Below are 25,747 nucleotides of genomic sequence, written 5' to 3'. Positions count from 1 at the left end.
GTTGAATCAAATTGTACACTAAACTATGAACATGAAATAGATTACCAAATGCCATGGTTTAGGTTATGTTCTATTAAATAGAAAAATGAACCAAAAAATATGTATGATGCATAAATTATAAATTTTTATATCTTTACACATGTCTTATTTGTTGAAGTCAAATAGTAGTAAGGATTTTGTTAAGTATTTATTTTTGTAAAACTTTGAAGACTTTTCCTTTGTCATTTGCATAGAATATAACACTAAAGTAAGGACCCCTAGGGACATATTAGAATCATTTATATGGGTCGAAAGGGGCCATAGGACGACCTATGAGCCCTTTCAACACATTTTATTACAACATATGTCTCTAAGGGTCCTAGGACCCCTAGGGACATATTACAATTGTTTATATGGGTTGAAAGGGGCCATAGGATGACCTATGACCCCTTTTGACACATTTTATTACAACATATGTTTATAAGTACAGAACTTATATACAACTTCTTATCCTTAAAAGCATGAATGAGAACACTTCTCCTTGTAATCTAAATTCCAATAAGTATATGTTTCTTGAAACCTACTTTTCCTATAAGTATTATTCAAGATACAATTTAGAAAAGGCATGACGTTTTGATGTCTTTTGTAAGATTCTTATTTAGTTCATCAAAATAGGAAACAAAAATATTAGCAATGGAAATCACATGAATATATACATACCTTGACTTCTATAAAGTTTTTTTTAATGGAGTTTGAAAAAAGTGTTAACTTTTAGGATTGATTTTTCTGTTTTCCAAAAACTGGGTGATCTCTGAATTGTGGAATCCATAAGGAAGAGTAGATGCGTTATAGCTAATCTATGGAGCTAGCATTTTCTTCTTCTGTTACTACAGCCTAAGTATTCATCATTTTACTTTTACAAGTTCAAAGATGCTATAGGCTCATATGTCTATTTTGGTTGTGGATGTGGTAGTTGGAGAAATCTTGTAAGCTCTATTAAAAACTTATCAATTTAAATTTATTCTAGCATATACATTTTTCCACATTACAACACCCTTTTTTTTTTTTCACACATGCAATATTATAATAAGAAAGTCCTTCAAAAATTAATTTGACCAGCACATTATGGCAGCCAATAATAAGCAACTAAGAATAGTGACAACCATGTAGAAAGCATGACTTGAAAAATTATGGGCAATGAGTAGAAACATATTTTCAATGGTATTTGCATTGATTCACTTCAATTTTTAGCTCTAAATTTTAAGAGCATATACACATGGATCTCAAATCATGGTGAAGGTGGGAAATGTGTCATACTCCTAGGTTTTGTAGGCTCATATGAAGGGCACGTTCATATGCACATGGTAGTTGTTCCAACATTTCTAGAGCACCATAATCAACTGAAAAATCAGGTATGTCGTTGTCTTGCTGATTGCACATGTGATAGGATAGATGAGGCGAAGTCCAACATCATGCCAAACATTCTTATGGAGTGAAGCTCTTTGATTTAACTATGGCAAAGTTGTTGGAGGAAGGGGAGAGCAGCTTGTGACTAGTTATATCAAAGACATGCATGGTTCATTGTCCAATAGTGGTGCAGAGATAGCTTCTTAATATTGTTATTTACTTCTATTGGTGGTAGTTTAGCTTTTATACCATAGAAAGTATCATATCTTTCTAGGTGTGCCTCAATAAGAGAAAGTAGATTTCCATGATCAGTTGGATCATCTAAAGTTTCTTGCTTCAATCATGTAACAAAGTTTACTTCACATACTTGTGATCCACCATCAGGATGAATGATTTATGTCTCAATTTTATATTGTTCATAGGGTTGTGGTCATCCCCACTACAACCCTAAGATTAAAGGGTTTTTTTATACCAATCTCATGTCTTAGTGAGGCCACATCTCTGACATGCATATCCACTATTATGGAGTTTTAAAAAAATCTATTTGTAGTGTTCAAACTTGCTTTATTTTAGCCTGGATTGAATTCCCTACTTATTTTCTTTATTCTCTGTAGGATTATATAGCTAAGCTATCTAATTTTACACTTTCCAAAGATGGACCTCAAGGAGATGAAACCCATGTCTTCACTCATGTTATGGGAACATATGGTTATGCTACTCCTGAATATGTTATGACCGATAAGTTTCAAAATGTTAAGTGTTTGTGTACATTAGGCACTTTCAATGCATTCCCTTACCTACCTTGCCTCAAAAAAGAATGACATTTTTTAGATTACTGATTTGCATTTGGCATCAGGCTTTATGTCTGAAATCTTGTGATCAATTGATGACTATGCTAGAAACATTTGTAGAATCAATGAAGGGGATTCATATGATGGAGATTGAGTTTTCACATCATTCTATTTTGGTTGCAGAGGGGTCGAATTGGAAGAAAATTACAAAGTTTTTAAAATATATTTTATTGATGGTGTAAGGGTTTTTCTTTGACATTTTCAAATCAAATTTCTTGACCATGATTATATTGATAAATAGTGGCAAAATTGATGAACACAGGATTAACAAGAGATAACCATCTTGTTTTGGTTACAGCCAGGTGAAATTGAAAGAAAATTACAAAAATATTCTTCATAGCATTTAGTTTTTGACCCTCAAGTTTCTTCCACATTTCAGATCAAATCAAATATCATGGCTATGTTAATTATAGTTGTGGAATCAATGAAAAGGGGATTTGTATGATAGTGACTAGATCTTCATGCCAACATCTTGTTTTGGTTGCAGAGCAATGAAATTGAAAGAAAATTACAGTTTTTTTTAATAGCCTCTACTTTTTTTAATCTTTGATAAGGTAATTTTTCCTTCCACATTTCAGCAATCAATTGAATGGCTTTGTGAATGAGAATAGGTCATTGGTCACTCTTCATCAGCATCGCTTCCCTGGTGTTGAAATATAGAAAATCTAAGCAGAAGAATTTGATTTCCTCTACAAGAGGATTGAAAGATGAAAGAAAGATGTGGTGAAGAATTTAGAGCTTTTTAGGTTTGTAAAAATAGATGAAAATGTCCTAATTATGTATCTAGGAATATTGTTTCAGAAGATCCCAGAACTTTCAAGAATTATGGGATGTAACTCATGATCTACCGAAGGTGGGTTTCTAATGTCGCTTTTAAATTTCATTAACTTTTGGTTCACAAAATTATTTTTTGTCCTTGCTATTTTCCGATTGAACCAATAATGTTATAGATAAATAGTATATATATATATATATATATATATATATATTAAAAATTAAAACATTAGAAAAGTTTAAAGCTCGAAAAAATTCTTTGATATCATTGGTTAGTTAAGAGTTTTTAATAGTTTTTAATAGTTTTTAATTGAATTCAACGATTACGTAAGTATTCCTAGCTGTCAGCAGGAACTAATAATTTTATAAAGTAAAAGTGAAAAATGAAGCTTCTTTAGGGTTGTCTATCTCTACCTTTAGGGTCCATTTGGCTGTGGGAATAGGAATAACTATTCTGCAATATGTATTCTGGAATAGAAAATGGGGCTACATATTCCTGTTCTTTGTTTAGTTCAGCCAATATTTGATGGGGAATTCACGGTATTTGATGGGGAATTCACGGACCCCAAAATTTATGTTTTCTAAAATAAATAAAAGTGGAATAGGAATACGTATTCCAATAACACCTATTTGAGTGGAATTGCAAAACCTTATTTTTGGGCCAAAATTGGAATATGTATTCCTATTTTACTTCGTATTCCAATTCCGATTTAGTGCATCCAAGCAAAGAATTCAAAATTTTAAGAATTTACATATTCCTATTCCGCTTGTATTCTTGTTGCCAAACGGACCCTTAGGACTGTCTATTTCTAATAAAAAGTAATTTCTAATAAAACATATACAGCATCTCTATAACTAAAAGCCGCTCACTCTTGGATTTAATTCATGTCCAATCATGTCCAGTCACATGACATTGCCATATCTTTACACTCCTTCCACATATTTAATTCATGTCCAGACAGACGACATTTTCATTTCTGCTCTGACTGGTTGTTCCTCTATCCTATTTTTTGTTTTTCATGTCCACGCACATGCCATTCCTGCACAGTGGTAGGCCCTTCAACGTTAAAAAGTGCAAACAGAAAAGGACTCAATCCATACTATTCAAAAGGCATCACGACCTGTAGCAGCTCTGTAATGTCATTCGCCCATAGAAATCAGTGCTCAATATTATTATTATTATCTCAATAAGGGATTCAAGCTCCTTTCATTGTAGACCCGTGAATTGAAATTGATGCGAGGGGCGCAATGGCTGGAGATATTGGAAGTTGCACAAGAATGCAAGTGGTTGTCGTGCCACCCCTCGCGCAGGGGCACCTCAATCAACTCCATTTTTACAGAGCTATCGCCCAACGAGGGGTAGTCATCTCCTTTGCTTCCACCTCCACACTACAACATCAAGGGAGGTTTTAAGACAATATTTGCTAGAATTTTTAAGACAAAATTAGAACATTAGAAAAGTTTAAAGCTCGAAAAAATTCTTTGATATCATTGGTTAGTTAAGAGTTTTTAATAGTTTTTAATTGAACTCAACGATTGCGTAAGTATTCCTGGCTGTCGGCAGGAACTAATAATTTTATAAAATGGAAGTGAAAAATGAAGCTTCTTTAGGGCTGTCTATCTCTACCTTTAGGGCTGTCTATTTCTAATAAAACATATACAACGTCTCTATAACTAAAAGCCGCTCACTCTTGGATTTAATTCATGTCCAGTCATGTCCAGTCACATGACATTGTCATATCTTTACACTCCTTCCACATATTTAATTCATGTCCAGACAGACGACATTTTCATTTCTGCTCTGACTGGTTGTTCCTCTATCCTATTTTTTGTTTTTCATGTCCACGCACATGCCGTTCCTGCACAGTAATAGGCCCTTCAACGTTAAAATGTGCAAACAGAAAAGGACTCAATCCATACCATTCAAAAGGCATCACGACCTGTAGCAGCTCTGTGATGTCATTCGCCCATGGAAATCAGTGTTCAATATTATTATTACTATCTCAATAAAGGATTCAAGCTCCTTTCATTGTAGACCCGTGAATTGAAATTGATGCGGGGGGCGCAATGGCTGGAGATATTGGAAGTTGCACAAGAATGCAAGTGGTTATCGTGCCACTCCCCGCGCAGGGGCACCTCAATCAACTCCTCCATTTTTACAGAGCTATCGCCCAACGCGGGGTAGTCATCTCCTTTGCTTCCACCTCCACACTACAACGTCAAGGGAGGTTTTAAGATAATATTTGTTAGAATTTTTAAGTTATTTGTCTTAATTTGAGACAAAAATAAAGTTGTGTATTCTCGCAAATATTGTCTCTAAGCGAGTATCTTAAACTATTGTCTAAAATTTTTGTCATATAAAGACAATAAGAAACAACAATATAATTGTCTCTTACACACAATTTTAATTTTGTCTTTATAGAAATTAATGTCTTTAATCTCACTTATTATATTGCTTAAGATGATTAGAGAGAAGATGGTATAAAATAATATATAAAAAAATTATTAAATATAATCTACAATATAATTAATTAATTCATGTTAAGGCATGATGGATTCGAACCATCATTCCCTTGCTTCTAGTGCAGGTGCTCTTCCATTGAGCCAGCACCTTTTAAAATAAGGAAAACTAAAAGTCTAAGGTTTTGCAAATATGAGCTATAAGAGAGGGGCAAGATAAACTAAGTCAATGAGTACGGACATTGGTGGAGAGTTGAGACTTGCATGGATAGATGGTGCAAGGTTTAGGCACATACAAATCTCGTACTAAAGCTGTAATAAAACATTATATGAAAAAAATTTATAACAAAATAGAATCTATATCAACACAAATATGATACATGGGCTATCACTATTAAGCTAGTGTTTATGTTCTCTTTATAGAAGAGTTTCCTTGACTTCTAGACTGCTATGAATGAACAATCTCAGAACATGTATTTTCACTAGTTTTGAAGATCATGATCATGTTTAAGTTTATATACATAGGCTCAGATATTTTATTCCTAGAGATGACAAAAGTTTGTCATTTTAGATGATAGTGTTAACAACACAAAAGTATACATTGTGTTTAACTATTTATACTAGACTTGAAATACTTCAAATACATCGATGAGGTCAAACATCAGACTCTGTGTTTGGTTGTCAAGATCAGAGCATACACAACCTAAGATCTCGCATTTGGATCATAAATCTGATGAAAAGAGAGTTTTAAGGATAGCCATCTAGACCATGAAACTCAATATTGAACTCATGCATTCTATCATTTATCAATTTCATTTTGTAGATTAAGGTCAAGCTTGTCTAATTCTAGATGTTATGGGTCAATATGAAATCAAATTTATATGACCTTCATAGTATTTGTATTGGATTCCATTTTCATTTGATCCCTTACATCAAAACATTTGGCCTTATCATTCCTTAAAACACATGCTCACTAATTCATGATGTCTTCCTTATCACTTACATAAGTTCATTGTCCTCTTATCAAGATATCACTTCCATTCTGAAATGCACTTGGATTCTTTTGACAACCATTAACCACTACTATGATTACATGTTTATAATTGTTTTTTGTATTTAAACCCAATTTTAGTGAGAAAATGTGGGATCAATTGTATGTATTGATTGACAAAAGAACTCACTTAAGAACTCTATGATATATAGTTTAGTTACAAGTATAAACTCACGACACAAAAAGGGGGATTTAATAGCCAAAAAATAGAAAAAAATGAAGTTGTAGAAGATACTTGGCAGTAAAGGGCATGATGGTGAACTTTTGGTTTATTTCACTAAAAACAAGCCTTGAGGATTTCATCTTCAAATGAATTTTTTTATTGACAACCCTCTTATTTATAGTTGTCTCCTTTTCATCAAGCAACTTTAGCTAAACATGCATTTTAAAGTACAGAATATTCAAAAGAAATCAATATCCCAACTTAAATTTAAGTTCATTATTCCCTATATAGAGCACCCATTCTATCACTACTGCCACAAGAAAAAGGCAGTGATTTGTATAGTTCAAATATTTTAATTTGTTAAAATCACAAAAAAGATCTTCAAATTTTGATCCCTTACTCCTATTTGAAAGATTTCTTTTTTTAGCATTCATCTCCCTCTTGCCACTGAACTGACTTAAAATATAAAAGAACAAAAATGCAGTCATATTCACTAAACATGTTGCTTTAGACTTGCTCTATGAATAACAAGGATGAATTAGAAAAGACAAGAATATACTGTGGTTTTCCCTTTCACAAAAAATAGCTCGCCATCTTTCAAAATGACATAAAATACATTGATAACTTCAAGTTGAGGTGTAAAATATATTAGTCCTAGCAAGATTACCAATCTTGATAATATTCCCTCATCTTCCCATCCCCTATGCTTGTGACAATTTCAATGGCATAAGCTTCATTTTCCTCATACTCAGCATCATCAATTCAAGTACTTGGGTTGATTACACTTGAGATTACTTTGTTCCCATCAATAAAAAATTGCTTCATTTGATCGCTCAATACACTTTGAGAAATTTTATAATCATATGCCACTACAACTCTCTATATAGCTTAGACAACATCTTTATTCTGTGTGAAAAAACAATAATACAATCTCATTTTGTTAAGGAAGTCATCCAAAAAAAAGAAGTAAATCTTTTGAACTAAAGCACTTCTAAAACATAAAGAAATAAATCTTTTGAACTAAAGCACTTCTAAAGAATATTGTCTAGTATAAATCATATTCTTTGTTCACAGATCCAATAGAGAAGCAATGAAATCAGACATTGAATACATGATCTGTGTACATTGATTTTGGCTATTGAGATGCCAAAAGAAACATAGCTCAATTAATAAAGGATAAAGGTTCATCTTAAAAACAAGAAACTCCCATTGTTTCTCTCATTGACTCAAAAAAGCATATTGATTCAAGTCTAGTACAATTATACTAGTATTTTAAACTGTATTAAGCTTTACCAAAAGGTTGCCTAGATTTACTTATTTGACATTTAGAAATCTACATATCTACATGGAACATAACTACTTAAATAGAATAAAATATGATCTTTGAACAAAGAAATCATTGACATTCTTAATTCTAAAGTTGAATGGATATACATATGGATATGAATATAGGTAAATTCAATAACCTTGTCCAACATATCTGCTAAATAATAATAAAAAGGGAAAAGTCAATATCCTTGTCCCAAATGTTACCTCTATCAAATGTGTATAATTTATAACTAGTACTTGTTCCTGGTAGACCCAAGGGTTATGTTGATTTTTGATCCATTATAATGATCACTTTCTATAATAAATAACTAGGCTTTTATATGAACAATTGTAAACTTGCTACAATTTACATAACTAGAAGTTGTTATATGAACAATAGACAACTTAAGGTTTTGTTGCTCTATCATTCTACTTCTAATTCATTTTATTTTGATTATGAATGATGTGAGAGGAATGTACTTGACAATTCTATTATATAATTTTTCCACTCTCAATGCTATTTACCATTTGGCCTTTTATCAATTTTAAAGTTTGAGTAGAATTAAATTAATAAATTAATCTCAAGATATGTCTATGGATGTGAAATTGTGTAGAATCCTTATGTGCTCTCAAATGATCCATGTGGATCAAGAACTAGATCAATAGTTGGAGTGTCAAAAAATATGGGACCAATTTCATTATGCATAAAGACAACTAGTTTCATTTTGTGCTTATCTAGTGTGATTCTAGCCATATAATTACAATTCTATAGGCTGCTAACTCTTTCATTCTAACATTTTTGTATTTCATAGTTCACTATTTTTGTTGTTTGATGCAGTCCAAAGGAACTCTAAAATGAAGCATAAAATTGGGTTAGTATAAACTCTTGACTGGTAGCCAATCAAACATTCTATTGTAGCACAGAGTAAGAAAGCATATGATATATCTAGGTAGGAATAATATTATCACTAAGGTTATGTAGTCGGAGAAAGCTTGTAGCAAAAACACTCCACCAGTGAAAGAGGGAAAGTGTATTATGTATTATTCAAGATGGAAAGATCAAAATCTATGACTGGTATTTTAAAGCATCCTATACCATGTCAGCTAGCTAGTGTCATGTCAAGGAAAAGCACAACATAGCATTCCCTAAGTTATAAAACTAAAAGAAACATGGATGGATAATAATCTTATCACTTGTTTGAGCAGAAAATAGTACACACTTAGACCACAATTACAACCCAACTAAAGATGCAAAATAAGCATCACATGTATGTAGTATAGATGGCACACACAAGAGTGGATCACCTAAAATTGGGACCAAGATTGTAAAAAAAATCTAGGTGAGACACAAACACATTATTCAAGCAAGAGCTAGAACTTTAATCCAACCAAACATGGAAAAAAAATTGTCACATATTTGCAACACAACTTAAGAATGACAGAATGAAAATTGTCCATTACTAGAGGGATCAACAACTTTGTATTAATAAAAAGAAACAATTCTTACAAAATAAACAAGGATCAAATTAGTTCCTTTAAACTAATCTTAGAGATGATAATAAAGTCAAATCAGCAAGTTCGGAATTACTTATCCTATTGCCAACACTACTAACACCAAATCCATGCCCATTGCTGAATGCACTCTTCATAATAACATACCTATTTACCCATACATAGAAGAGTGGAATCCTCCATCCCTCAACCTTCCTTTACAAACCTAGACCAATTAAGAACTCCACCAAAACCACCAAATATTTTGGATAATATACAACAAATAAGTTTATCCATGTACAGGTCTACTTGTGTATGTTTCAAAGTATGCAATTACTGTCAGGAAAAAGAAAATAAGAGGCAATGAATTGTATATAATTATTACTTCTACCAAGGGAATTAAAATTGAACCACTTAAACCTATTCCTTTAGTGTAATATCATAGGAAAGTTTCATACAACTTCAATGTAATCTATATAGATACATTATTCTGCATAACGAAAGGCACACTTAACTATTAGGCACAAAAATATAGAATCAAATCAGTTCTTTAAAATCAATCATAGAGACAACATTGATTCCAAATTATCAAGTTAAAGATTTTTTTAATCCTTCACCCACAATTAGAAGTTGCAAATTTTAATTACCAAAAACACCAAATCTATAACCACTGTGGAGCACTCTTTGTCCTATAATATAACTATCATCCCAAATACTAAACTCTCTTATATGAAACTAGAGGAATCGAGTAATACAAAAAATCCCCAATAAATGTTTGGATAGTACCTAAAAAATAGTTTCTTCTGTACAAATCTACTTGTGCATTGTTCATTGTAGTGACTACAATTAAGTAGGAAGGAAAGAAAATAGGTGTCGTAAGAGAGACATTGCACCTAAATATTACTGCTAGCAAGAGAATAAAAATTGTACCACTTTTTCTTGTTAGTTCAATGTAATAACATAGGTATGGCCAAAAAACTCCAACACCATATCAAAGTTTCTACAAACCATCTGCATAGAGAAATTACATTGTTTTTCTTAAACAGAGGTACAATTATGACAAAAATAAATAAAGATCAAACCAGTTCTTTAAAACCAATCATAGATGCAGCATTGAATCCAAATTAGAGTCACATAATTTCTTATCCTCCTACTAGAAATTTCAAATCAATGTCTTCTATAGAGAGCTCTCTCTTAATCATGTTGCTTCACTGCAGTAACTTTGGTCACTATCATATAAGTTAAATACTCTTAGCATAATTATTCTCATTGAACTAAAAGAACATATCATTTTTTCAACTAATTTAAAAGACAACACTCAACTTAAATAAAAAAAAAGAATTTGACATCTTGCTGACAAAATTTGGCGATTTGTTTCCATGTACACTAAAGCACTCTCTTACTTGAAGGAAATCAAATCAAGTCTTCAATTATTCAATAAATGAAAGATGTACCAAATATTAGGGTCTCCAAGAGTCCCATTTCTAAAGAAGTAGGTGTCAATAATAAAATTTCACATCTTTTGCCATGCCATGTGTCATAGCCACAAATTTTAGTTCCCTTGAATCTACCAAAACACCCTTCAATAAATGATTTTTATAAATCAGCCAATATATAGTAGTGAAAAATGAGGGAGAGAGTACTCATATGGGACATATAATTAATTCAAAATGTCTTCACCTCTAATGAATGTTCCTCCCTTTGACCTAGTCTCTTCAGGCAAGCATCACTACTACCATAGCTCCCCCCTCCATAACATAGAACCCACAAGCTCTTTGCAAGGGATGGTGCCCAAAACAACAAAATCTCTTTAAAAGAAGGTTTACGAGAGAAGAAGAACTAAGAAAAAAAATATTAGCAAATTGCAGTAATGAAAGTTGCATAAAGTAGAGGATGAGAAAGATATTTAGCTTGCAGTGCATTCCATTTGTCCATGTGATTATATAATTTATAATAGGGGAATAAAAATTGTCCCACTTATTCTTGATAATAGTCATAGCATAGGTGCAAATCACACAACTCCTATTCAATGCCATGCTTAAGTTTCCTACTCAACATCTGTACAAAAAGAGTACATTTTTTCACACAAAACAAAGACAATTCTAACAAAACTAAGATAAATTCTATTATAACACTTATTCCTCTAGTCACAACATAGGTTCAAAACACACAACACCCACCCTGATTTAATGTTCAAGTTTCTTACTTAGCATCTATATAGAAAGAGAACAATGTTTTACATAAGTGAGGACAATTATTACAAAACTAAGATCAAATCAAAGCATGAGAAAATGCTTATCCTACTACCATTAAAAATCATTCAAGCTCCATAATTGAAAACAAACCATGCGTATTAGTTGTAAATTTAAAATATATGATCTTTGAGCACCTAAAGGGCCTAAAAGAATTGCATTAGAGTGTGAAGAGCTTGGGATTTAAATATTAGTACTGCAATTGAAGATGGAAAAAAGCTAAGTTCAACTTGTGGAAAACAACATTTTTATTTAGTGGATATGCTTGAAGAAACTAGAAGGTCTTCAACTTTGGCAGAAAGAATTTTAGTTTGTTGTGTTTCTTCATTGGTAGAAAGAATCTAAGCTTATTAAATTTCTTCAAAGATCATAAAATAAACTATCAGGAAATGTGACTTTTACTAGTGTAGATTTAGGATAAACAGTCAATATTTTGGGCACAACTTTATCATATGATATCAGAACTCAGTGATTCAAATTGTTCTAAGAACTAGATTCATATGATACTATGTCTTGGAACCAAATTTTAAATATTCAACAATTTGATCATACAAAAATGGATTGCCCTAACTCTGTTACCACTCTCACCCTGAGTTTCTTGCATGACATCTACTAGATATTTTGGCCACATCTTTTTTGTTTGATATCCGAACTAAAAAATTCAAATTGGGTTAGAAACTATGTTTTGAGGGCTCCTTTGGAAAGAAACATATTTTAAAAATGTGCCAACATGGACCCCCAAAATAGGACTATATTAGCCATGATTTTAATAAAGTAAATATACTAAATTGTTCAAAGAGTCTTAATAAAAATAATTGTGCACCATGACTAATACAAGTTTTATAATGAATCAAAATCTCCCAACATCAATATAGTGAAAGATGACTAAATCTTCAAATCAATGCTAACATGATAATACGATCTTGACACAACCTCATGGGTGTTCAAGAGATCCTATAAAGTGTCCTGTTATTAAAAATATAAGAAAGTGAGAATCTGACATCATCTCCATTAAAATTGAATAAAGTCCAACAAGTGTGTCACTATCCATGAAATAAATTCCACACCTTTCTCATTATAATGATAATATTAAATGATGTCATTGAATAATTGCTTATGAATCTTCATGAAGAAATCTAAAATGCCTCTCTCAAAAAGGGTTAGATATGGGACATATATGATAAAGGTTTCTAACGAGCAAGAACTGCCAGGTAAAAAAGCTACCAAAAATTCTTTTGGGGAGGAGCACCAAAGATGAGAGGAAATACATTCAAATCTTAAAAATAAAAGGTTGATTTGCCATACGTTGTGTAGTTACTCCCAAAAAAACACAGTACACACAACAAGTCTAGAATCTAAATACTCAATGATAAATTGCATGTGCTAGTAATTGAGCAATCTCTTCCTTTTTATATGTATCAAAAAAAAAGCGGAGCCTCTAAACAGGCCAAAAAAATATATCCAAGCCTCCAACATCTGCTTGCAAAACTGTGTTTGTTAGAAGTCAGATGCCCAAGATAGTTAAGGTAAAAACTCTTCAAATGTTTTTAATCATTGTGCTTACCTTCTTCCTTACCTTCTTCTTTGTAAAAAAATATCATCATCCATTTCTAAATGAGGAATTATGAATAACTTTCTTTGAAAATTTGTCTGTGCTTTTAGTTTTAACTACTTTTGAGCTTTGTAAAGCTTGTGCCTCTAGTTTTAATACTTTGGGCTTAGCTTTCTTACATCAGATAGCATAAAATAAATATTCAATAATATAATGCAAAAGAAAAAGATTTTAATTAAGAAAGACTTTGTGCAAAATTAAATAATTTTTCTCTTGGGAAAGCTGAAGGTGGAAACCTAGAAATGGAGAATTAATCATTAACTTCATAGTAGTGAAAATGTCACTAGAAATCTCTGTTCATATGCAATATTTAATTTTGTATTTCCTTTTTTGGTTTATATTATATACCAAGAACGTGCCTTGTAATTAAACATTATGGTATAAATGTCTAGACTTCAATCTCAATCCCACCTCAGATAATCTAATTAGGATTAATTTATTTTATTAACGTAGGATAACAATACAAGTCATATCCTTGACATTCAATTATAGAAGTTACAACTGCCAAATGATAGATAAGAAAAGCATAGCACTTACATATTTTGCAACATCACCAATTCTTGTAAATACAAAAGAGAAAAAACTTATTTTCACAGTTCTGTGTGGGCAATCCATACATTAATTAATCATAAGCCAATTCCTCCCTTCAATATGGATTTCAGATTACTATCAATCTTTCCCTACCACACCAGTACTTCTAGCCAAGTAGTAACTATAATCAAGAAATGCATGCACTAACAAACAAATGGATGGATAGAGGTACAATGAGTATCTTAAATGGATATGTCAATTGTCAAAGCAATCTTTTAAGATAGACCAACTATTTATCTATGGCTTCTCAAGAAGGAAAAAGCAATCTTTTAAGATAGACCAACTATTTATCTATGGCTTCTCAAGAAGAAAAATGCAGGGATGAAATTTTTTTCTCAAACAATTTATCTGTCAAATATATGCCTTTACATTCCAAGGCATGCTTCTAAGCACACTTTAAAAAAAAAGTTACTGACAAGTCAGTGGACATCAAATAACCATTAGGTAATGAATGCATTGAGAAATAAATGGTAAACCAATTGTTTATTCCAAGAATATTGAAGAGAAAAACTGAAAGCCTCGAGTATACGTAGGATTTAATTTAATGATTGACAAAAATGTAATCCGTATCTACTACAATGCAATTACATACCTGGGTCTTCCCAGAGAACTAAGTGGTTGGTCAGGACTAAAAACAGGGTCAAACGTTGTTGGATAAAAAGGCTTCCTAGCTTCAAGCCATCCAATCTCCAGGACTGAATCAGCAGGTTTTTCCTCTTGAATCTCATCCAAAAACTGAACAAATGCCTCAAATATTAGATAGCCAAACTGTTTGAGAAACTAAAGTTTTTAGGATGAAACCAATCAGGTTTGTTAAAAAACATTTTATAAGAACAATAATAGGGTGGTTCTAGTCTACGACGTGGCTATGGGATGGATTCAGACTGTAGCTACCAAATACTCAATCCCTGCCTATGTCTTCAGACCCACTGGCTCTTATTATTATCTGTGGATGAATTGGGCAAGCGATGAGACAACGGCTGCCTCCCTTGTGAGCGTAACATTGAAGCATTGTTTACTTGAAAGATATATAAAACACTCTTTCCGCCAAAGGTCTTTGTCAGAGCCTTCCAAGGGATATATCATAAAACACATTCACCTCACTGGAATCAGAATTCATTAACCAGGGAAGAGAGGAATTAGTGTACATTGGGAAGCCAGTGTGGTATGTGGGTTCTCTTATTCTGTAGGCTTTCTTCAATGATGGAGTAAATCGGTAGAGATTACCAACGGACGCGGAGTGCATTAGGTGGTTAGATTCACAGGCTCCGGCCTCCGTTCTCTATGTTTCGTTCGGAAGTGTATCTTCCCTTTTGACAACGCAGATCCGAGAATTGCCCGAGGGATTGGAATGCAGCGGGCAGCCTTTCTTGTGGGTACTCAGGATTTTCGACAGAGCCCATTTTTCGACAGAAGCTCAGTTCGAACCGGCTTGCAAGTTTCTAGAAGAAGGGTACGAGAGGCGATTGGAGGGGCAGAGTTTTATAGTGAGGAATTGGACGCCTCATCTTGATATCCTTTTTCACGAGTCGACGGGTGGGTTTTTAACGCACTGCGAATGGAATTCGACCATGGAGAGCATCAGTGCTGGAGTGGGTATGTTGACCTGGCCATTACATTCTGATCAATTTGCCAATTCGATTCAAGCCACACGGGAGTTGAAAGTGGAAGAGGTGGATGGAGTGCATCAAAGACAAACATCAACTAAAAGATAAGTATTTAGGGTCTCTGTGTGTGTGACACATACACACAGACACACACACACACGGGAATATATAGGTATTTGTATATTCTTAAAATTTTGAATTCGTTGTTTGGATGTACAAAGGCAGAATTGGAATAGGAATAAAATTGGAATACGTATTCCAATTTTGACCCAAAAATTAGGATTTGTTATTCCACCTAAATAGGTGGAATAGGAATATGTATTCCTATTCCAAATTTTTTATATTTTAGAAAACATAATTTTTTGAGTCTATGAATTCCAAATCAAATTTTGGGTGAACCAAACAAGAATAGGAATACACAAACCCATTTTCTATTCGAGAATAAGTATTCCTATTCCCACTTTTATATTCCCGTAGCCAAACGAACCCTTAATTCAATATGTAAAATACAAAGACTTATCACAATGTGCTATAATACTTCATGCATAACTAAAATCTATGGTGAGTCCTTAGAATGCTACAACACTCTATCCACTCATGATCCACAATGATCAGATAATATATGATACTCAAATCCTTACATAATGCCTCTATTTATAGAGATCTAAGAACTCTCTAGAATATCAAACACATCTATTACATGACATATAATATTAATATATATCAATAAATATAGGCAACTATTAGTAGTTGAAGACTGATTCTGAAATGATGTTGGGCAGCTGAATGCAACATTTTGTTTGATGTTGACAGCGGGTTGTTGGCTATGGACGGTTCAGTAATAGCAGGCTGGTGGAGAAATTGATATCCGCCAACACTCCCCCTTTATTTCTTCCACTAATGTTTCTGCATTTATATTGTTTTCCCTCATCATAATCACTTTGGGTCTTATGACATAACCCTAACAATCAGAATACAAATGGTTTCTAGTTGACCAAAAACTTTGCATTTGAATGGTTTTAGCTAACCACGAACCTTACATAATAGTGGTTACAATAGACCACCAAACATCACAAATTATTTTAGATTACCACAAACTTACATGATGTGGAACCATCACTAATGGTTTCAGATTACCAAAAAATCACATGATGGGAAAACTATTATCACTTTGGCTTTTCTCCTTCTTGACCTACATCAAACTGATTATTGAGTCTATATAAAAAGAAATCCATCGACTGAGATACATGGGTGCCTAAACGCTATACTCACTAGTTCTATAGGAATCCTTTTCAGATACATGGTTCATCAATACATTCAGTGAAACTCTAGGGTGTCAGATACAACCAATAATGCACCCCTTACAACACCTTAGGTACAATACAATGTCTAAATTCTCCTTTAACAAACGCAACTCACATGTAACAAATTTGTCCAAAATACATAGCCCTTGAGGATAGAAAATTGTCACACTTTTAGTCTACGACCAACTTTGATCTTCCTCATACACAACTGCTTACAAAACACCTTCTTTGACCATTTACATCAACACAACTAGCATTATACATCTTCCAAACAAAGTTCAACCTCAACTTCATTCTCTACTTACAATTGCACTCCTTTGGAAAAATAGATTAACAACAAGTAATACTAACCTTCACACATTTCATTAACAAATAAAATAGAAACTTTAATCTTCATAAAACACTTCAAACGTACACACATAACACACCACTTCTAATCTCAATAAAATAAACTTCCATCTTTAACTTTATCATCCCATTTTTTATGTCTTCTCTTTTTTTCTATGTTGGCAGTGATCTATCTTCACATGCTTGAGATCCTCCACGTAGTGACTAGCATGAATCTCTTTTGTGCTTTCTCTGTTTCCAGCTTTTGTCTTTGCAGATCTAATGACACAAAAGATAACTTCAAATTCCATTTCCTATTGGGATACGTTGCCTTAGCCTTAGCAACAAAATACTTAATGGCTAGCACTTCTCATTCCAACCAATCTATTCAAAAAATTTCAAGATCATTTTTCCATTGACTTTGATACCACTTGTAAGAGGTGGATGGAGTGGATCAAAGACAAATACCAACTAAAAGATAAACATTCAATTCAATATGTAAAATACAAAGACTTATCACAATGTGCTACAACACTTCATGCATAATAAAATCTATTAGAAGTTCTTAGAATGCTACAACACTCTATCCACTCATGATCCACAATGATTAGATAATATCTGATACTCAAATCCTTACACAATGCCTCTATTTATAGAGATTTAAGAACTCTCTAGAATATCAAACACATGTATTGCATGACGTATAATATTAATATATATCAATAAATATAGACAACTAATGGTAGTTGAAGACTAATTTTGAAACAATGTTGGGGGACTGAATGCAACATTTTGTTTGATGTTTATGGTGGGTTGTTGGCTATTGTGGGCTTTGGATGGTTCAATAATGGTGGGCTAGTGGAGAAATTAATATCCACCAACAGAAAGTAGGTATGGAAGTGAAAGAATCAAAAAATGAAGAGGAAAATGAGGTGGTGAGGGCCTAGGAGGTAGAGAAAGTGGTGAAGTAGTTGATGAGAAGTGAAGAGGGAATGTGAGTGAGAAGGAGAGTGGAGGAATTGAGGGGCAAGGCTTGAAGGGTGGTTGGCGATGGATGCTCTTCTTTGAAATCCTTAGATTCTCTTCTCCGTCAATTCTCTCCATCATTTGCATAGTAGGCCAATGGTCTTTGTGTCCTAGGTGGACTTGAAGGCAAGCGATGTCTATTTTTAAAAGTTCTTTCCTTCTGATGTCTCTTGTTTCCATCACTTTCTTTAATTCACTTTATAGGATTGGTTGCAGCTCCTAGTTCAATCTAATTTTCGTATAGGATTAAATCATTCATGGACTCACTAGCATTTGAATCCAAAACCTTTTATTTCATATTTGTATATCTCATCACTAATCATATGGCCTATATAAGGTTAGTCGTCTTCTCTTTGGATGTATATTATTCTTAATATTCTTGAAAAATCTATTAAAACTTGATGTTTGAGTTGTGAGAAGTATGATCATCTGATATTTGTTTATATTTGATTCAATTATATGTATATACTAATGTTTATATGATGGTAAATTTTTTTCAAATGCAAATAGTTGATGTATTCTTAGTTGCAAATAGTTAGTAATATTTCTAACTTTCTAGCATGTGAGGTATCTAATTGACATTCTATTAATATTTTAACAAAATTAAATATAATAATTTTTCTATTTAAAAAAAAAATCTATTAAATTGTTATTAATAATAAAATGTAAAGATGTTATAAAAAATTACAAGTTGATAAGTATAGGAGAGGGATGAGACCTATTACAAATCAGTCGTTAATGCAAAAAATAAAAGCACCCTAAAATGTAAGAACAATTAGCCTCACTAAGAATGAAAATTAAAAAGTCAAGACTTTTGATAAAAGCAATATTGACTAAAATAAATCTTCCAATTGAAAATTTATATTATATTCTCATTATCTTCATGTTCAACATGGACCCTAAATCTTTTGATATGTACCTTGGGTTGTAGCCTCAACAACCCAAAACAAGGCCCAATAAAAAACCTATTACAAATGAGGAAAAAACTAGCTTCCACTAGTAGTAATATTAGAAGAAACAAAACCGTGGAGGAAGGAAGAAGGCAACAAAGAATAGTAGAGAAGTAAGGAACTTGCTGATGAAAACAAGAGTAGGGTAATCATTAATCTTAAATGAGGAGGATTTTTATTAACAATAAGCATGCTACTTTCAAAGCATTTCTAGTTGATTTTTTTGAAGTATTAGATAGTAGCCAAAAAGATGAGGGGTTGACCTTGAAGTACAAAAAGGTTGAAAAGTCAGCCAGAGGTCACCTCCAAGTCATCTAACCAATACCAAATTTAAAATTCAAAAAACACATAATGTTCATAGTTGAATCAATAGTACCATTAGTCTTGAAACTAGCAGAAAGAAAACATTGAAAAAAAAATTAGCAACACTTAAACAAATTACTACTACTAGTCCTACATATTGACATAAGCATATAATGTAAAACCCAAAAAGGAAAAAAACTAGACCCATGGCTAGCTACCCTCCTTTCTAGGATTCTCATCCTTCTTCTCCTCAGGCACATCCTTGTTCAGATTCTTCCCCTCCACCTTGACAAGTTTGTCCAAGATTGTCTTCAACCAGTCCTCTGTCAAGAACCCATAAATGGATCAAGTAGTTTCGCTCACCTTGCTTAGGTCCTTCTCATCTTTATTCACCTGCAAAAAGTAAAGGGTGGTATCTGTGTAATACATGAATTTGATGGAGAATTCCACCAAAGTGTCAAATTTCTTATAGATACCAATGTGATTGTCTACCAAATCCTTCATCAACTGCTCAAGCCTATCTAGTCAAGCCTTGTTGCTGCTCTATCCATGGCTATGCTTACCATTTCCCCCCCATCTTTAGGAGTATCATTTTTGGGGGAGGTGATGTCTTCCCCCAACTTCTTTCTAGGGTAACTTTGAGGGTGTCAAAAATGTGAGAGGGGCTAAGGGGGTAGGGGACAAGCTTCATTTCCTGAGGTAGTCTCTTCTTTTTGGTAGGTTTAACATCACTTTCAGTAGATTCAGAGTTGGAATCATGTTTGGGGGGGTGACTTATGTCTGTTTGATGTTAGAAACATTGCACAATTTCCTTTTGATGCTGTCTTAATAGGATCAACAATCTATAATCCTCAAAAGGTCCATATTGATAGGACTAGAAGTGAAGCTCAACACATAACCACCTATATAGGACTTGTATCTATAAATCATACCAAAAATTCCACCTACATATGACTTATAATAAAATACACATGAAAATAAGGAGACAAAATATCCTTCAACAAACTTAATTAGTAAGAACATACATACCTCACAAGCACCTAATGTAATTGAAATGTTTATGAAAACTCATGAACTTTGTATGAGAGAGGGATATTTCACATGTGCCATAGAAAGAGATTTTTTGGGCTTCATGAAACCTTATGGCCTTATGATGGCTTTCTACTACCTCTAAATTTTCATCTTGAGTATATTTTATTCAACTTCCAAAAACTATCTTTCCTGCAACTTTGCAATGTTGGAAAATCTAGAGGAGGTTGTGGAAAAATTTGAAGAGTTGGTGATTGATTTGGGTGGTAGTATGGGCACATGTGATTGTACTGAACCTGATGGAGTGGTGGAGTACATTCATAAGAGTGAAGTAGTGATTGTTTATCTGAGGGAGGGTAGCCTATTACCCTTTATTGGAGGGATGATAAAACACGAGGAAAACATCTCTATGCAATACTTCAATTTGTGGAATGACAAAACTATGGCCATCAATGGCATGACTTTTGAAATTAATGAGGATCTTATTGCTAGGGTCAGTGGGTTTCCCATGGGTGGAAAAAATTGGTGCAAAAAAGCTTGCGTGAATGATGAAACCATCCTATGGAAATTCTTCAAGTTTAATGAGGAACCGGTTCAATTATGTAGTGGGTTTTCTAGGGAACACCTCCCTAAGCTTTGGGACATCATCTACTATGCTATTATGAGATACATAACTCTGGAAGATTTGTTTTAGGTACTTTATTTTTACCATTTCCCCATCCTCAACCATTTTATAAATTTGGATCAAATCTCTTTTCTATTTCTTTTGCTGAATTCTTTGGAAGATAGTATTTTCAAGGCAAGGAGAAAGGAGGGAAAATCCTTTTACCTCATCCACTAGGATTTTATGAATAAGTTGTATACCCATCACCTTGCCCAAAATCCACCACTCCTAGTTGTAGGAGTTGATGATTTTCAATTCCACAGTCGCCAAGATCACCTACATGCAAAATAACCCATCGAAGGGAAACCAAGAAGGAAGAGGCGGAGCTTGGAAAAACCATAAACAAACATGAGATAGAAATAATGCAAAATAATAAAATTGTATTTACAATGAGAATGGAATGTGATTTGTGTTTACAATGAGAGAGAGAGAGAGAGACCTCTTATAAAGGCCTCAAGGAAGCTTGTAGAAAAATCTTGGAAGGTGGTAGAATATAAGGTTGACAACTAAGCACACTTTCTACAAAAAGGTGGAACATGCTAAAAGGGAACAAACTCCCATGTTGTCAACAACTCATCACTACAACTATTAACTATTAAATATTAAATAAATGCATTAACCTAAGGAAGCTTAAGTAAATAGAATAAATAATACATAATAAATTATTTACTTTAACACCCCCCCTTAAGTGCAACATAGGGGAATGCCTTAAGCTCACAAAACTAAGATGAAAATGCAGAATGGGTCTCGAAAATGAGGCCATGTTAGGTACCCATGTACAATGCAAAGATATGCAACCTCTGTAAATAGGGAAAGAGAGAAAACCACATGGGCAAAACCCTCCCCCAAAAAGAGGTAAGAACCTAGTGAAGAATTGAAGAAGCCTCCAACTAGGGGAATGTCCTCTAAAATAGGAACAAGGAGTGATCATGAAGAGCATCACTGAAGCAAGAAGTGTTAGATTATGGTGACTGATTAGGAAAGTACTGTACATACTTCATAAATAGTGGCCGACATATTATGGCCAACATATGGCCGACATGTTATAACCCTAAAGCGGTTTAATACTTGTATAAAACGGTTTAGGGTTAGGTATTTTCATTATGTTGTGATGTGAAATTGCTTCTTGCGGCAGTATTGGGTTGTAAGGGATTACAGATTGTGATCAGGTTGTAATCACTAGATTGTAATAAGATCAGACTTTCTGTTTGGTGGACGTAGCCCAAGGATTGGGTGAACCACATTAAATCTTGATGCCTTGTGTTCATTTCTATGTGATCTATTATTTTCTGTTATTGGTTATATTTGCATGTATTTTTTTTATTTCTGTCTGTGGTTTATCCTAACAAGAAGAAGCCACAAAATCTGCCATTAGAAAGAAACTGTTGAACTGAAGAACCTCCATGGAAGAAGAAGGCATGAACTGAGTGTGTCTATATGGTAGATGATCCATCTCACCAAAATGCATAGGTAGCCAGCCACTGCAGTCATCTCATATATAGCATCAACCACTGAATACATAGTTCACACTATTGAACCATCGAACCAAGGATGCATTAGAAAAATAGCATAACCCCCCCTTAATGTAGATGGGGTGAGATGACAGGCAACTGACAAGGTGGGCCAAATATCTCCTGCAGAGAAACCAAGAATGACGAGAGAGGAAGAGGTACAAACACCTATAAAGACACGATCACAATGATGCTACATGGGGCTAATGTCATGGAAGGGACACTCACTTGATAAAGGGAGAAGGCCTAAAATAAGAAACAACTATCCCCCTGATGGTGCTTTATGAAAATAGTGCATGTACAACTGACTCAAAAACAACATTCATGAACTTGAAATGCAAAAGTGACACTTTATCTCAGTACATATATAAAGGAGCTTACAAATGATGTCTACAATGATCAAAATAGGAAAAAATCTGACACAAAAGATAGGACAGCCAAAAATGAAAGAAACCATGCCAAGAAAATGATCCTCAGACCTAAAACATATAGCAAAAATGCAAAAAATATGATAGAAAGAGCATGGGCTAAAATCTAAGAAAAAAGACTACATTTTTGAAAAGATGACAAAACCATCTTTCCAAAAATATAATGTTTTCAAAAAATTGACATGGGACGCAAAAGATATGCATGTTGGAGTCAAAAATAGAACTTCAAGCTTCAACTAAAAAAATGGGCAACAAAACTACATAAACACTTAAAAATACCTACATCAATATCTCCATCTCAGAACTAGCTTTCCAATGCTTCTTTTGGATTGGAAAAATACCTCTGTATGCTCAAGTTATGGCCAAAAAACTGAAGGTAGGTCAAAAAGGACCTCAAAGATGTGCAAGAGGTGATGCAGCACTGACATCATGTTGATGTCAGCATTTCATGAGGTAAAATTTGATAGCTTGCGACCTGTTGCAACAAGAAAGAGGCTACGTGGCTACCACATGGCAGTGCCATGTGGATGCCATGTTGTGGTATGGCTGATGTGGCAGGGGCCACGTGGCAAAGTGGCACATGGTAGCCCTGCCACGTGTCACACACTGATGAGGCAGAAGATGTGTCCACCGACTGTTGATGGAGCAGGTGACTAAGCAGAACAATTGACTGAGCGAAGAAATAGAATGCTGCATCAGTGGAGGAATAGGAACCATTGGCTGAGTGTCATCAAGAGTAATGAAGACTAGAGGCACCGACAATAGAGAGGTGTAGTGAGGTGGTGGCTTGGATTTAGTGGGGCCCGGGAGGAGCTCGAGCGGTGTTGGTAGGCATAGGTGGCACTTTGGCTGAGTGTGGGTGGCCCTGCGGTGGCCGCTGGGTGGTGTCATGGTGGCATGGCCCTAAATTTTTTTAATGTACAAATTGTTTGTACGACCATACGGAAGCCCCTTGATCTAATTTTTTGGCCTCCCGAAGCCCTGTCTCCAAAATCAACAAGTTTTATATGAATCCTAACTACAAATGGCCTTCCAGATCCAATGGCGGTGTCCATTTGGGTCCAAAGTGCTCCGAAAAATTCTTTTTCCTTGAATTGAAGAAAAATGCATAAACAAACTAGGGTTTGTGTCTCCAAATCATGACATCAAAAATCCTTCAACGAACCAGTAACAAGGAGGCTCTGATACCATGTAGGAGTTGATGGAATCCAATTCCATAGTCATCAAGATCACCTACATGCAAAATAACCTGTCGAAGGGAAACCAAGAAGGAAAAGGTAGAGCTTGGAAAAACCCTAAACGGACATGAGAGAGAAATAATGCAAAAAAATGAAATTGTATTTACAATGAGAATGGAATGTGATTTGTGTTTACAATGTGTGTGTGTGTGTGTGTGTGTGTGAGAGAGAGAGAGAGAGAGAGAGAGAGAGAGAGAGAGAGAGAGAGAGAGCACTTATAATGGCCTCAAGGAAGCTTGTAGAACAAGATTGGAAGGTGGTAGAAGATAAGGTTGACAACTAAGCACACTTTCCACAAAAAGGTGGAACATGCTAGAAGGGAACAAACTCCTATGTTGTCAACAACTCATCACTACAACTATTAACTATAAAATATTAAATAAATTCATTAACCTAAGTAAGCATAAGTAAATAGAATAAATAATAATTAATTAATTATTTACTCTAACACCATTTAACCATCTAGCTACTGCTACTCTCCAAGTCTCTCTTGACCCTAGTCCTAGGCCTAATCATAAAAAAATCAAGAAAATCCCCCAATCCTAAGGCCAAAATTAGTCTCATAGACTCTGACATGGATACTAGGAAGAAAAGATAGAGTACTTATAGATCCAACAAACACTTTCAATTGGAGAAGTTTAAGTCACCTACCAAACAAGTCCTCATCTCGGAGTCTACTGAAAGTGACATTAAACCCCCTAGGAGGAAGAAACCCTAATAATAAATAGGCAAGAAGTCTGGCTCCAATACTCCTAGCCCCTCCCATATTTTTGATACCTTGGAAGCTAACCCTTCCTTGACTAGAAGCAGTTGCGAGGACATTACTTCCCCCATGAAGGACACTCCTAAGGGTAGGGCGAGAGTGGGGGGGGGGAAGGAAAGAAAAACCATGACTAGACTTATTGCAAAGCTCAACTTGATAGGCTTGAACATTTAATGAAGGATTTGCTAGATAATCATACTGCCATCTGCCAAAGATTTGAAACCTTGGCTGACTTCTCCACTAAGGTGATTCATTTTGCAGGTACTACTCTTTACTTTCTATAGGTGAATAAGGATGGGAAGGACTTAGGAAAGGAGAGTGAGACTTCTCACTCCATATATAGCTTCCTGACAAAGGACTGGATGAGGACTCTCTTGGACAAACCTATCAAGGAGGAGGGGGTGATTGTGGACAAGGATCAACCTAAGGAGAAGGATGTTAAGGAACCATATAAGAAGGAGGGCAATTAGCCTAGTTTGGTTGTTTTTCTTTTTGCTTTAATGATATCATATAATATGAATTTGATGACCTACAAGGATTTTTGTCATTTGTATAAGTTTAATTGCTAGACTAATAATAGAATTTACTTGTTTATCTACTTGATCACAATATGATTGATGTTGTTAGGGCTGTTATGGATTATGTTAGTTTTTTGAAG

At 34.1% G+C, this 25,747-nt stretch overlaps 1 pseudogene; it reads left to right on the top strand.

The window, feature by feature from the left end:
* Positions 1–5,012: 5,012 nt before the first annotated feature.
* On the top strand, positions 5,013–18,292 carry LOC149543969 (zeatin O-glucosyltransferase-like; annotated as a pseudogene).
* Positions 18,293–25,747: the final 7,455 nt, after the last annotated feature.

The sequence above is a fragment of the Cupressus sempervirens genome, chromosome 8 (genome assembly GCF_028749045.1).
Source record: "Cupressus sempervirens isolate cs-2001-9-10 chromosome 8, ASM2874904v1, whole genome shotgun sequence".
Taxonomy (NCBI): Eukaryota; Viridiplantae; Streptophyta; class Pinopsida; order Cupressales; family Cupressaceae; genus Cupressus; species Cupressus sempervirens.
This window is presented reverse-complemented; position numbering and strand designations above follow the sequence as displayed.